We start from the raw sequence: 11832 nt of genomic DNA on the forward strand, positions 1-11832 counted from the left end.
AGCGCGGCGAGGCAGATTATGACGTGCTGGCATCCGAACGCACCACATCATAAAAGTCCAAACGCTCCCTCGGGGCGCACATTTGATACTGTTGCTGTGCACAACGAGCATGTTTTCCCGATGTGTTGCACAACGGACTTTGAATCTAAAACGATTCACTCTTGTCTTGTTTTGGCTTCAAATAAGCCCAGAGTAGTACGAGCAGAGATTGAATCTGTCAACAGGCATTATTATTTTCACCCCGTGCCTTTACTCAGGTTTTGGATTTCCTATAAACTCCATTTAATGCTGTGATTGTTCAAAAGGAGCAGAAATTGAACACTTCATTTCTCAATGCTTGGGTGGAATTTGGTTTTGAATTCCTGGAAACCTGATATTACCAAATCCCTGTCATGAATTTCACATTCGATCAGACTGAGCGACATGAAGGATATCAGACTTCGGATCGCCCTATTGTCCTGATCTGGGAACTGCACATGTATTCTTTATCAGCTTGTCAATGCCCAACAATGTTGGAATGTGAAACAGATGCTTTTTTTTTTTTTTTTTTTTTTTTTTAAATTGTCTCTCACAAAAAAAAAAAATCAGAGCATTAAATAATCAATTCACAAGCTATTTTGTCCATGGTACGATTGCGAAAATATGTTGCTCAAATATGTTTTATGGCATATGTAACCATAAAACTATGCAGCATGTATTCTTCTATTTTTTAGTTGACTACAGTCATTGGTAAGAACTTGATCTTTATTCAACAGGAAACTGAGGACTGTTGCAGGACAGAGGAGACTGTGGACTAATTCTGCAGCGTAAGCTAACATTACCATCTGTGCTCATCTTTGTCTTTGTGATAGGGAAGCCCACATTAAAATTATAGTATTTATTTTTATAGGAGACTGAGGGCAGCAACAAAACGGAGCGCTGCAGCAAGGCGGAGATTCTGAAACAAGAAGAAGATGAGACAACAATAGCGTGCGCGTTTCTTTTTGTGATTTCTAGTCGCAAATGTTACAATGACAAATCTCAATGTTACAATCTCAGATCGCTGCACCAAAGTGGAGTATAAAAGAGCAGGAAGCAGGTCCAATTTGAAATGAGAGGAGACAGAGCTGCAAGAAAACAGATCTCGGCAGCAAATTGGAGACTACGGAAAGTTTCTTTAAAAAATGTAATCGAGAGGTTACTGAGAGCACCAAGAAAACGGACTGCTACAGCCAATTGGAACCTGTGGAGCACAGGCCTTATAGCTATCATTTATTTTTGAACCCAATCGATGGGTCAAGTCATTCGTAGATGTAAACAAAAACAAAAAAAGTAAAAATACGAAATGGGTAAAATAGTTACTTTAATAATCAAATGTGTACGATTTTCAAGTTTTTTTTATTTTTCGTAAGTCAGTTATAATTAATTAGACATTAAATTTAAGAAAATGTGCATTTTTATTTTACAATGAAAAAAATGGTTTATTCACTATAAATCAAATAACCAGTTACATATTTTAAACAAATAAAAATGGATGAATACATTTTAATGAACCAATTGTAGGAAGAAACCGCAAAATGAATGAAACAAATACTAAATAATGTAGCGCGCTGTATGTGGCCATACTTTGCCTACCGTTGTCTTGTACTGTGATTCCCACAGAGGGAAACACAGTATGTGTGTGTTATTCCTGAAAGCAGCAGAGTACGATAACAAGAATTATAAACATATTTATGAACGCCTTCTCTGCAACCTTTTTTATTTTGTTGCAAAGGGGCTACAACCTGATTTGTGCCATGTAGTTGAAAGGGCCAGGGGGCTTCATGTGAGCTCGCTAGTCAGGGACCCAAATTATTCCCACAGCCTGTTTTTACTGCTGATTGGCGTTATGCTTCATAATGAACCGTTCCCCACAGTCAGGTCTCTGAGGTTGTGCCGGTTTATTTATTTGTGCTCGGAAACTGGACGGAGGATCAAGGAAATGAGCAGTTAGGAGACCATTTGTACATCCGGCCGTACCAATCTGAATCTGCATCCAATCAGTTTATTTATCCTCCCCTTTGCAGGCCTGTGTGTGTGTGTGTGTGTGTGTGTGTGTGTGTGTCAGTCAGGGTTCCAGTTCTACGTATTGTTTCCAGTAGAAAGGACAAGGTCCTTGACTAATCATTACAAATTGGGGATCAAAGCCCAGAGCGATGTCCAACACAAATAGGATGATAGCGTCAGATCACAGGGAAATGCCGGAAAGTCAGACGTCATAAACCGCATCACTTGTTGGTCAATCACAGGTACTCGTTAATGTCGGCAAACGTATTTTGTCGTCCTCAAAGTGAACCGCGAGATTTGGCTGATTATTTGTAGGATGCTGAGTTATTCTGGATTGTCGGGAATATTATTGCTCACCATTCCCAATTTTCACCTCAGTCCTTTGCTTTGATTTTGATTTAAATCTGAACACACATCCTTCTATTTTGTGCGATCCCTATTAAGGCATTGGCTTGGTGAATTACAATTTGGTGTAGATGGCTGAAGAGCGTAAAGGCCCTTTCAGACTTAACTTGGCACACAACGCAGTGCACCATTGACCAACAGCATTCCGTGTGTACAGTACGTGCTGCCGCCGAGTTGCCCTGCCACAGCGGCAGGTCCGTCCGAAATTAGGGTGCAACGCAATGACGTCACAGCGACATCTCTGCAAATCCAGTATGAGAGATGGTGGCCGCCCGGAACCATTTGCTCACTGTCCATGTTTACCGCGCGGATATTTGTTGCAGTTTGATGCAATGTTAGACCAGTGAAAAACTTTGCCAAAACCGACAGCGGAGCGTCTGTAAGTGATTCTTAAGGCACTATTAGATGTGTGATGTACATGTAACATGATGTATGAGTGAGCAGAATATTAGTTAGCATTTTTATTTATTATTTTTACATATAATGGTAATCGCGAGCACGCTAATGCTGATCGCGAATGCTAACCGTTTAGCAAAGGCAGATTTTGTTGTCTCAAATTCTGTACAATGTTTATACCATACAGTCAGTACCAACATATGCAGTTTAAGGATAGAAGTCCAGCCCAAAGAAATAAAATGCATTTTAGTAATAAAAAAATATATATATATATTTGCGGGGGGGGGGGGGTGAGCGATTACTCGAGTACTCGACGAAATATCTAGAGCAGGGGTGTCGCACTCGTTTTTGTCCCGGCCCGCATTGTAGTTATGATTTCCCTCAGAGGGGCGTTAGAACAGTGAACCCATATAAATCTTTAATCATCTCCAAAACATGTTCTTACCATAACACAACAAATTGAGGGATAACTAGTTTTGAAATCAGAAGACAAGGATAATAGTTTGTTCAAGTATTCTTTAAGTTACTGTAAAAGAAGGGTTTGGTAACAGAAAAATGCAATATCTCAACATTGTTTATTTTTATGACAATTTTGAATTTGGGTACAGATTTAGCAAAAATCACGGAAGGTGACGAGTATGATTTGCTTTCGCGGGCCACATAAAATGATGTGACGGGCCGCATCTGGGCCCCGGGCCTTGAGTTTGACACCTAAGACGTAGAGGATAGTTGATTCTAAAAAGATTCGATCGCGACAGGCCTCGTTGTTTCCAGAGGGGGAAAAAACAGGTGTCTATTTATCTGCGCCGTCATTTGGTGACATCATGGCGTGAAAATAGCAGCATGCAGAGTCACGATGCACGCCCGTAAAACAAAAGCATATGACGGCCGAGGTGGATGAGGCAGGCTGCCAGAAGCGCAGCGAGCAGACATCTATGATCACGGAAGACCAGCACGGAAAAAGAGCTGAAGGCTGCGGGAGGTCAGCTGACTCAACGCTGAGGCATCCTTTGCCGTTTGTCCTGCCAGGTCCACTAAACGAGGATATAATGGGGGCTCGGCTCACAGGCTTCGCGCTTGAGTCCCAGCCTTTATCGTCTTTAGATAAATTGCAATAGTCTAGTTTTTAAGATTGAGTCCATGTCCAAGTCTCCAATTTTAATCCGTTTTAAGCATCAATGCAAGTCTGTGGTATTTAAGCTTAAATCTAAAGTGCCGTGAAAAAGTATTTGTCCCCTTCTCAAATTATTATTATTAGTTTTTTGTTTTGCTTAGTTCATGGCATCAGTTCAAGTCATCAGCAGGTCTGCTCAGAATGTGCTTGCGTTTATTGTATTTGGTTATATTTGTTCAATAAACCGATTGAAAGTGCACCAGCAGCTGCACATTCTTATGCATCTTAATCACCTGTGGAGGGATTACAATTCGTTCTAACTAGCAATGAGAGGCTATATTCAATTAGCTAACAATGTTTAACTTACCACAGATGTGCAGTTTTATAAATTAAGCCAGTTGTACTTGGCAATAGGCACGCAGTTTAGCTTCTTTTATGAAGTGTGAAATGATTCCAAACTTTGGACATTGTGTTTTACACACACTTTCCCCCAGGCTTGCGCTTATTGCTATGTGACACTGCAGTAACAGTCCGTGAAGGAAAAATGATCACTGCAAAAGTTCAGGAATATGGTGAATCATCCCTGATATAAGTATGATTTAAAAAAAAAAAAAAAAAAAGCGAACTCCTATTGATATATTCAATGGTTTGGACTCTGTAGAAGGTTTTTGTCCAGGATATCCCTGTACTTGGCCGCATTCATTCGATTGCAACCAGTCTCCCTGTCCCTGCAGCTGGAAAACACACCCACAGGATGATGCTTCACTGTTGGGACTGTATTGGACAGGTGATGAGCCGTGCCTGGTTTTCTCCACACGTGCCACTTAGAATTAAGGCCAACAATTTCTATCTTGGTCTCATCAGAGCAGAGAATCTTATTTCTCACTATCTTGGAGTCCTTCAAGTGTTTTTTAGCAAACTCCATGCGGGCTTTCATGTCTTTCACTGAGGAGAGGCTTCCGTCGGGCCACTTTGCCATCAAGCCCCGACTGGTGGAGGGCTGCAGTGATGGTTGACTTTCTAAAACGTTCTCCCAGCTTCCAACGGCATCTCTGTAGCTCAGCCACAGTGATCTTTGGGTTCCTCTTTACCTCTCTCACCGAGGCTCTTCTCCCCCAATTGCTCAGTTTGGCCGGACGGCCAGCTCTAGGAAGGGTCCCGATCGTCCCAAACGTCTTCCATTTGAGGATTATGGATGCCACTGTGCTCTTAAAACCTTAAATGCAGCAGATTTTTTTTGTAACCTTGGCCAGATCTGTGCCTTGCCACAATTCTGTCTCTGAACTCATCAGGCAGTTCCTTTGACCACGTGATTCTCATTTGCTCTGACATGCACTGTGAGCTGTAAGGTCTTATACAGACAGGGGTGTGGCTTTCCTAAACACGTCCAATCAGTATAATCAAACGCAGCTGGACTCCAATGAAGGTGTAGCACCATCTCAAGGATGATCAGAAGAAATGGACAGCACCCGAGTTAAATATGAGTGTCACAGCAAAGGGTCTGAATATTTATGGCTGTGTGATAATTCATTTTTTCTTTTTGAATAAATCAGCAAAAATGTCAACAATTCCCTTTTTTTCTGTCAATATGGGGTGCTGTGTGTACATTCATGACCATGCAAAGCACATTGTGTATGAAATGTGCTATATAAATAAATGCTTTGCTTAATGAGGGGGAACATAAATGATTTACGCAAATGGCTGCAATATAACAAAGAGTGAAAAATTTAAGGGGGTCTGAATACTTTCCGTACCCACTGTAGCTCCACCTAACCAGGATCAATGGATGGCAATTGTGGTGGAAATGTATGTAATGGATAAGCTCAAATTAACAATAATAGGAAAAATGGATTTATGTACAAGAACGCAAATAACGATCGGCACGAGGGTCGGACTATTTTAGAGATGACTGAAATAAAGTGAGGGGAAAAAAGACTCATGTTCACAGCAAGAGAAAAAGACAGAAATAACATCAATGCCGGCCTCCCTCTGGGCTTAAACTCTGACTTCGACTTTCCGGAGTGTAAACCCACCCCCATTTGCTCCGCTACCCTCCCTCCCCTCGATCCATCATGAGGTCAAGGCAGATGCGTCCTCTACGCGAATCTTCACTTTTTCATTCTTCGCCTGTGTTTCACATTTAGAGCCGGCCGGGTGCCTCTGCTTGTATTCGCCGCAGATGTCTCCATGGCAACTTGCTTATCCTGCCTTTCGCCAAATGCTCAGTTTAGTCAAGTCAGGAAACGCGATACAAAGTTGACGCTTCCTAATCCGCTTTTCCATGTTTCATCGCTATTGTGTTGATGGATAAAATTCCCCCGTGCTCTTTGTACCTGGGCTTCGTCATCATCCATCAAGGAGCAGTCAGATTACTTTATGGTCTTATGATCAACCCACGTTAAGAGTAGCGCACGTGAAAAGACGGCAAGTTTGAAATAACCTAATAATAAGGCCAACACATCCAGAGTGAAGCCAGAATAAAACTTCTTCCTTTCTTTTGTGTAAACTAACGAACAGATTCAAAGATTTTTTTTAAACTGAAACATACAAAAAAAAAAAAAAAACTAGCAAGTTGTAAATTCTCCAATAAATGAAAGATTCTCAAATTACAAAATAATGTATAAAATATGATTTATATGTAGATGCATCACTGTGGACGCAGTGGTACCTTGACTTACGAGTGACCTGAGATATGAGTCATGGCTCTTTTTTTTTTTTTTTTTTTTTTTTTGGGGAAGCAAAAATTAGAGCCACCTGCGCTAGAAATGGTGACAAAGAACTTAACAACAAGCAGCAGTTTGGCAGATAATGAAAAATTTTTCAAAGAAGTTGCTTCATGCTGTTTATTGCAACTCTCAGTTCAAGTTTATTGTCGAACAAAAAGAATTACACTGGTGTAAGTCATGGCGTGATATCTGCAAATTATTAATTTGCCTTCAAAAGCCATTTCTGTCTTATTTTTGTTTTATAGTTTGAGCTGTCACAAAAGCAAAGAAAAAAAAAAACTACCGTCACAGTCACTGTTCTGCTTGATGTTTCTTTTCACAAAAAAAAAAAAAAAAGCTTGGGTTTTTTTTTCATTATTTTTTTACAGCTTTTTGTCAGAAACCAATGTTTATGGTGAAACCAACCCATGTTCTGCTGCTGATTACTAAAGAACAGAAAAAGCTAGAAAAAAAAAAGTTACGTTTTTTTTTTTGTTTTTCCCTTGTGACAGAAGAAAGTCTGGACTTTCCTTTGGTAGGTGCAGCGCTTGTCAAGGAATGCAATATTCTGTGGGTCTTGAAAGATCAATCAAAAAGCTCCAAAATAGCTGGCAATATGGGGAACCGCTTTGAAAGTGGCTGGCAGTGAATGATTGAATCAAGCTTTCTTTGATTTCAAACAATTATTATTGTTTTACACGTAAAAACAAGACTTCTATCATGATACTTGCGAGTGCTCCCCTCCCTTCTCATGCAATGGACTATGGCATCTTTCTGCGCATGTGCAGACTTGATTCAGGAAGAGGGTAGCAAAAGAAAGTTACAAACTTGTTAGCACGTTGTGAGGAAAATGAAACAGCAGTTTCCCAGTGGAGCAGAAAAAAGGCGAGAGGAAAAGCATTTTTATTTTTAAAAAAAAATTTTCATGGTGACACCGAGCGCACGTAACCAACAGCAGCTATAAGAGCCATATGCTCTTGCCTGTCACAGTAGCACTTCTGTCAGTGTCAGCCAAGGAGGCTGTTGTGGAGAGTGACACAAGTGGCACTTTTCATCACAGATATAAGAGTATTAAAGCGGTCGAAATAGATAAATGTTCAATGTTATTACAGTAAAAACATTGAGATGATTTTTTTTTTTTGTTAGATGATAATCCTCAAGAAAGATTTTAGGGACTTTTTTGTGCACTTTTTTAGGGCCCCACAACTGGGTCTGCCCTGGGCCCCCAAATGACTAAATACTCCCCCGGTGCAGACCTGGTACAGTTCATGAGAAAAGAGCATACACAGTCGATGGTTATAATAAAAAATAAATCTGGACTCAGCTTGCGGCCATCTGTCACACTGACAGCTACTGTTACCTCTCGTCTCAGCCGTGGCCTCCTGCAGGTGCTGCTGCTGAGGTCCACGATCAGACTTTTTCAGACCCTTTTTTTATGTTCAGTGGTCGTAAATCCAGCTATCCAACCGACGTTAGCACCACCAATATTCTCTGGAGCCTGTTATGGAGGAGCAATCAGTAGGAAGGACGATTAGGGTTGTGTCAAAATAGTAAATAAAAGTCACAGTACAGCGGTGCCTCGACTTAGGAGTTGAATTTGTTCCCTGTCCACACTTTTAACTCAACTTCTTTTCCCCCATTGAAACGAAAGGAAACGCCATGCATTTGTTCCAGTCACCGCCCAAAACACCCCACAAATTTGTATAATTGTTTTAATAATTGAAAACATTCACTCCACAGCATTGTACTTTGCATGTATTGCTACCGCTTGTCTAAATTAGGGATGTTCGATACCACTTATTTTTCAGACCGATACCAATGCGAGTATTCACTGATACCGAGTACCGATACCATTAGTCCTTTTGATACGCACAATTTCATTTAACACAGTGACAGACGATTGTGAACAAAGTACCTTCTTTCTTTCCGATACACATGATTCGTCCATGTACCAAACCGCCGCAGTGTAGCACCAACTACTGGCGAGGAGGACTTTTACTCGATAGATATTTTTGCCTCAATTATCGGTGGCTGCTATCGGCAGTCTTCACAAGTATCCAATACATTAACATAAGGCCTGTATAGGCTGGATATCTGTATCTGTACTCGCCCATCCCTAGTTTAAATTTGTGTACAGGTTTTTATTTACCGCAACATTAATACTACTTTCATTAGCCCGTCTAAAGCGTTTTGCATTGTGTGTTAGCATTAAGCTGGTGGACATTCGTTTGCCAAAATGTGGTTTGGTTAAATACACGATGTGTAATTCTCTGTTTTGTTTGACAGTAAACTTAAACTAGTAGTTGTTCACTTGGCCTCCTTTTTGAGGAGTTGTTCGCTGCCTGCAAACTGCTGCGTCTTGTTAAGTTTGCTGTCGCCGTAGCTAGTGCTAGTCACTACAAGTTTTGCTCATAACTCAAGCCCAAGAAATTCGTCACTCCTAAGTCAAGGTACGACTGTATTACAAAACGAAGTGCATGCCCATGACAAGTGTTGTTTCCTCCTCCTCTCCTCCGGATTCCTACAGAGTTGCGTGGCAGATGTTTTTCCTTTTGATGCGGCGTGTATGATCTCTTCATGTTCAAACGTCTGACACGAGCCCCTCAGAGTGAACGCCGCTCATAATAATTCACTCATGATACTTATTATGGCAAATATAACTGACATAAATGTCATTAACATTGCATCGTCAAAGAGAGAGAGAGAGACATTTTTAACACTTCAAATTGGTGAATAATTTGCAAAAATAACAGACCCACCTTGGGACTGACCAGTAATATTGATTTGTGACAAAAATTGAACTTGACGGAATTTGGACATAGATGGTTTCGGCCCGACGCCTGCGATATGCAGTTCTCATTATAATAGTAATAAGGATAATAATTATAATTATAATAATGATGATAGTAATAATAATGCATTACACTTATATAGCGCTTTTCTAGACGCTCAAAGACGCTTTACACTTTCAATTCAAGTTCAGTTATGTGTTAGCTTGTGGACTAAAGGCTAAGCTATGTTGTTGTGACTGTCTGCTTGTGTTTTAAATACAGTAAAGAGGGAGTAGAGGAAGGGGCTGAGGACAAATCCCTGAGGTGTCCCCGTGCTCAGAATGAGAGTGGAGGTGTTGTTTCCCATCCTGACATTCTGAGGCCTGTCGCTGAGGAAGTCCGGTGCCAGTTATCTATTGAAAACTCCCATGGATCTTTGTTCAGTGTCCAAGCAAGTACTCTATGCATTTTCTGTGACATCTCGTATAAGATGCAAGCAGAAGCGCTATGGTGAATTGACGGATTGGTAGCTATATGCTCCCCTAAACCTAATAACAGGTTGGGCCATCCTCAGCAGCAAAAACTGAAATCAGACGTTTTCTATAACTGGCAATTAGTCTTTCACATCTCTGTGGAGATATTGTCACCCACGCCTCATTGCAGAATTGTTTGAAATCAGCAAAAATTGAGGGTTTTTCGAGCAAGACCTCATGTCACTGCATTTCAATCAGATTAAAGTCTGCACTTGGACTAGCCCACTCCAAAACCTTCATTTTGTTTTGTTAAAGAGCGAAATTCATGGTTCCATAAATCACAACAAGTTGTCCAGGTCCTGTAGAAGCAAAGCAGCCCAAGACCATCACACTACCACCACCATATTTGACTGTTGGTAGGATGTTCTTTTTTCGTGCTACATTTACACCAGATGTTACGAGACACACACCTTGCAAAAAAATCCACTTTCATCTCGTCAGTTCATATAATATTCCTCCCAAAATCTTGTTAATAATTCAGATGTTTTTTGCAAAAGTAAGATGAGCCTTTATTTTCTTTTTTGTCAGCAGTGGTTTTCGCTTTGGAACTCTGCTATTGATGCCACTTTTGTCCAGTCTTTTGCTTATTGTTGTGTCGTGAACACTGACCTTAACTGAGACAAGGGAGGCCTGCAGTTCTTTAGAAGTTGTCCTGAGTTCCTTTGGGACCTCATGGATGAGTCATTGTTGTTCTCTTGGGGTAATCTTTGTAGGCTGGCCACTCCTGGGAAGGTTCACCACTGTTCCATGTTTTCTCGATGTGAGGATAATGGCTCTCCCTATGGTTCGCAGGAATCCTAAAGCTTCAGAAATTGCTTTGTAACCCTTTCCTGACTGGTATCAATTACTTTTATTTCTTGACTGTTCTTCAATTGGTTTGGATAGTGTCATTTTGTTGAATGTTTTTTCGATCTTTTGTCCGACAGGTTCTGTTTAAGTGATGTCTTTATTGAACAGATCTGGAGGTAATCAGGCTTGGGTGTGATCAGTGAAAATGAACCTAAAGTTGATTAGCCACAATTAACTCATGATTTAACAAGGGAGTAATTACTTTTTCACACAGACCCAGAACTTTGATTAGTTTCCCTAATAAATGAAATCACAATTTAAAAGCAGCATTTTAAGTTCACTTGGGTTATATTTGTCTGATATTTACATTTGTTTGAGGATCTTTAACATTAAAGTGGGGAAACTATGCAAAAATATGAGAATTTGAGAAAGGGGGCAACGATTTTTATGGCACTGTATAATAAATTACGGCCTGGCTGACAAATGAAAAGGATAAGCAAAGATAAACTGTCTTGTTCTTAGATGTCGGGCCACCAAGGCATATGAAATAATGTTGTGATTAAATTCTTCCATGTGGTGTTTTATGTTGGTGACTTGCCTCTTCTTCTTAGTATGGTGGCCTGTAAGGTCATCACATGTGCTTCTCATCAGGCAACAATGAGTGGTCGTAAATCCTATGACAAAGTTCCCCAGCAGTAATCTCAAGAGGCTCTTATGGAGGAACAATCAATCAGAAGGAAGATTAGGGCCACGCTGAAATGATTTAACGTTTATATCACCGGGCACGTGACAGGAATAAAATCTAAAATACAAGTAGTCAGTAATATTGTAAGAATTAAGTCATCGTACACTAATCAAATTGCATCTAAAAAATTTTGTAATATGTTTGAGATTTTTTTTTTTTTTTTTGTTGCAGCAAAAATATTTTAAATGTTACACTAAATAAGTAGTAATTTTAAAAAAGTCATATTAGTATAATAAAGTCCTAATGTTACAAAATTGAGGGGGGGAAATTCCTGCTAAAACTAAATTCTCGTAACTTAATTTTTTGAGGAAAACTGTTTTTTAATATTATGAAAAGAATAAACAATATA

At 40.1% G+C, this 11832-nt stretch overlaps 1 long non-coding RNA gene across 1 annotated transcript in view; it reads left to right on the forward strand.

The window, feature by feature from the left end:
* LOC133476847 (uncharacterized) overlaps positions 1-3111 on the forward strand; it is a 28408-nt gene extending 25297 nt beyond the window's left edge. Inside the window, exons 2-3 of the long non-coding RNA XR_009788157.1 lie at positions 756-806; positions 890-3111. This is a non-coding gene — a long non-coding RNA (uncharacterized LOC133476847). The remainder of the gene's footprint in view (positions 1-755; positions 807-889) is intronic.
* Positions 3112-11832: the final 8721 nt, after the last annotated feature.

This window comes from Phyllopteryx taeniolatus, chromosome 4 (assembly GCF_024500385.1).
Source record: "Phyllopteryx taeniolatus isolate TA_2022b chromosome 4, UOR_Ptae_1.2, whole genome shotgun sequence".
Lineage (NCBI taxonomy): Eukaryota > Metazoa > Chordata > Actinopteri > Syngnathiformes > Syngnathidae > Phyllopteryx > Phyllopteryx taeniolatus.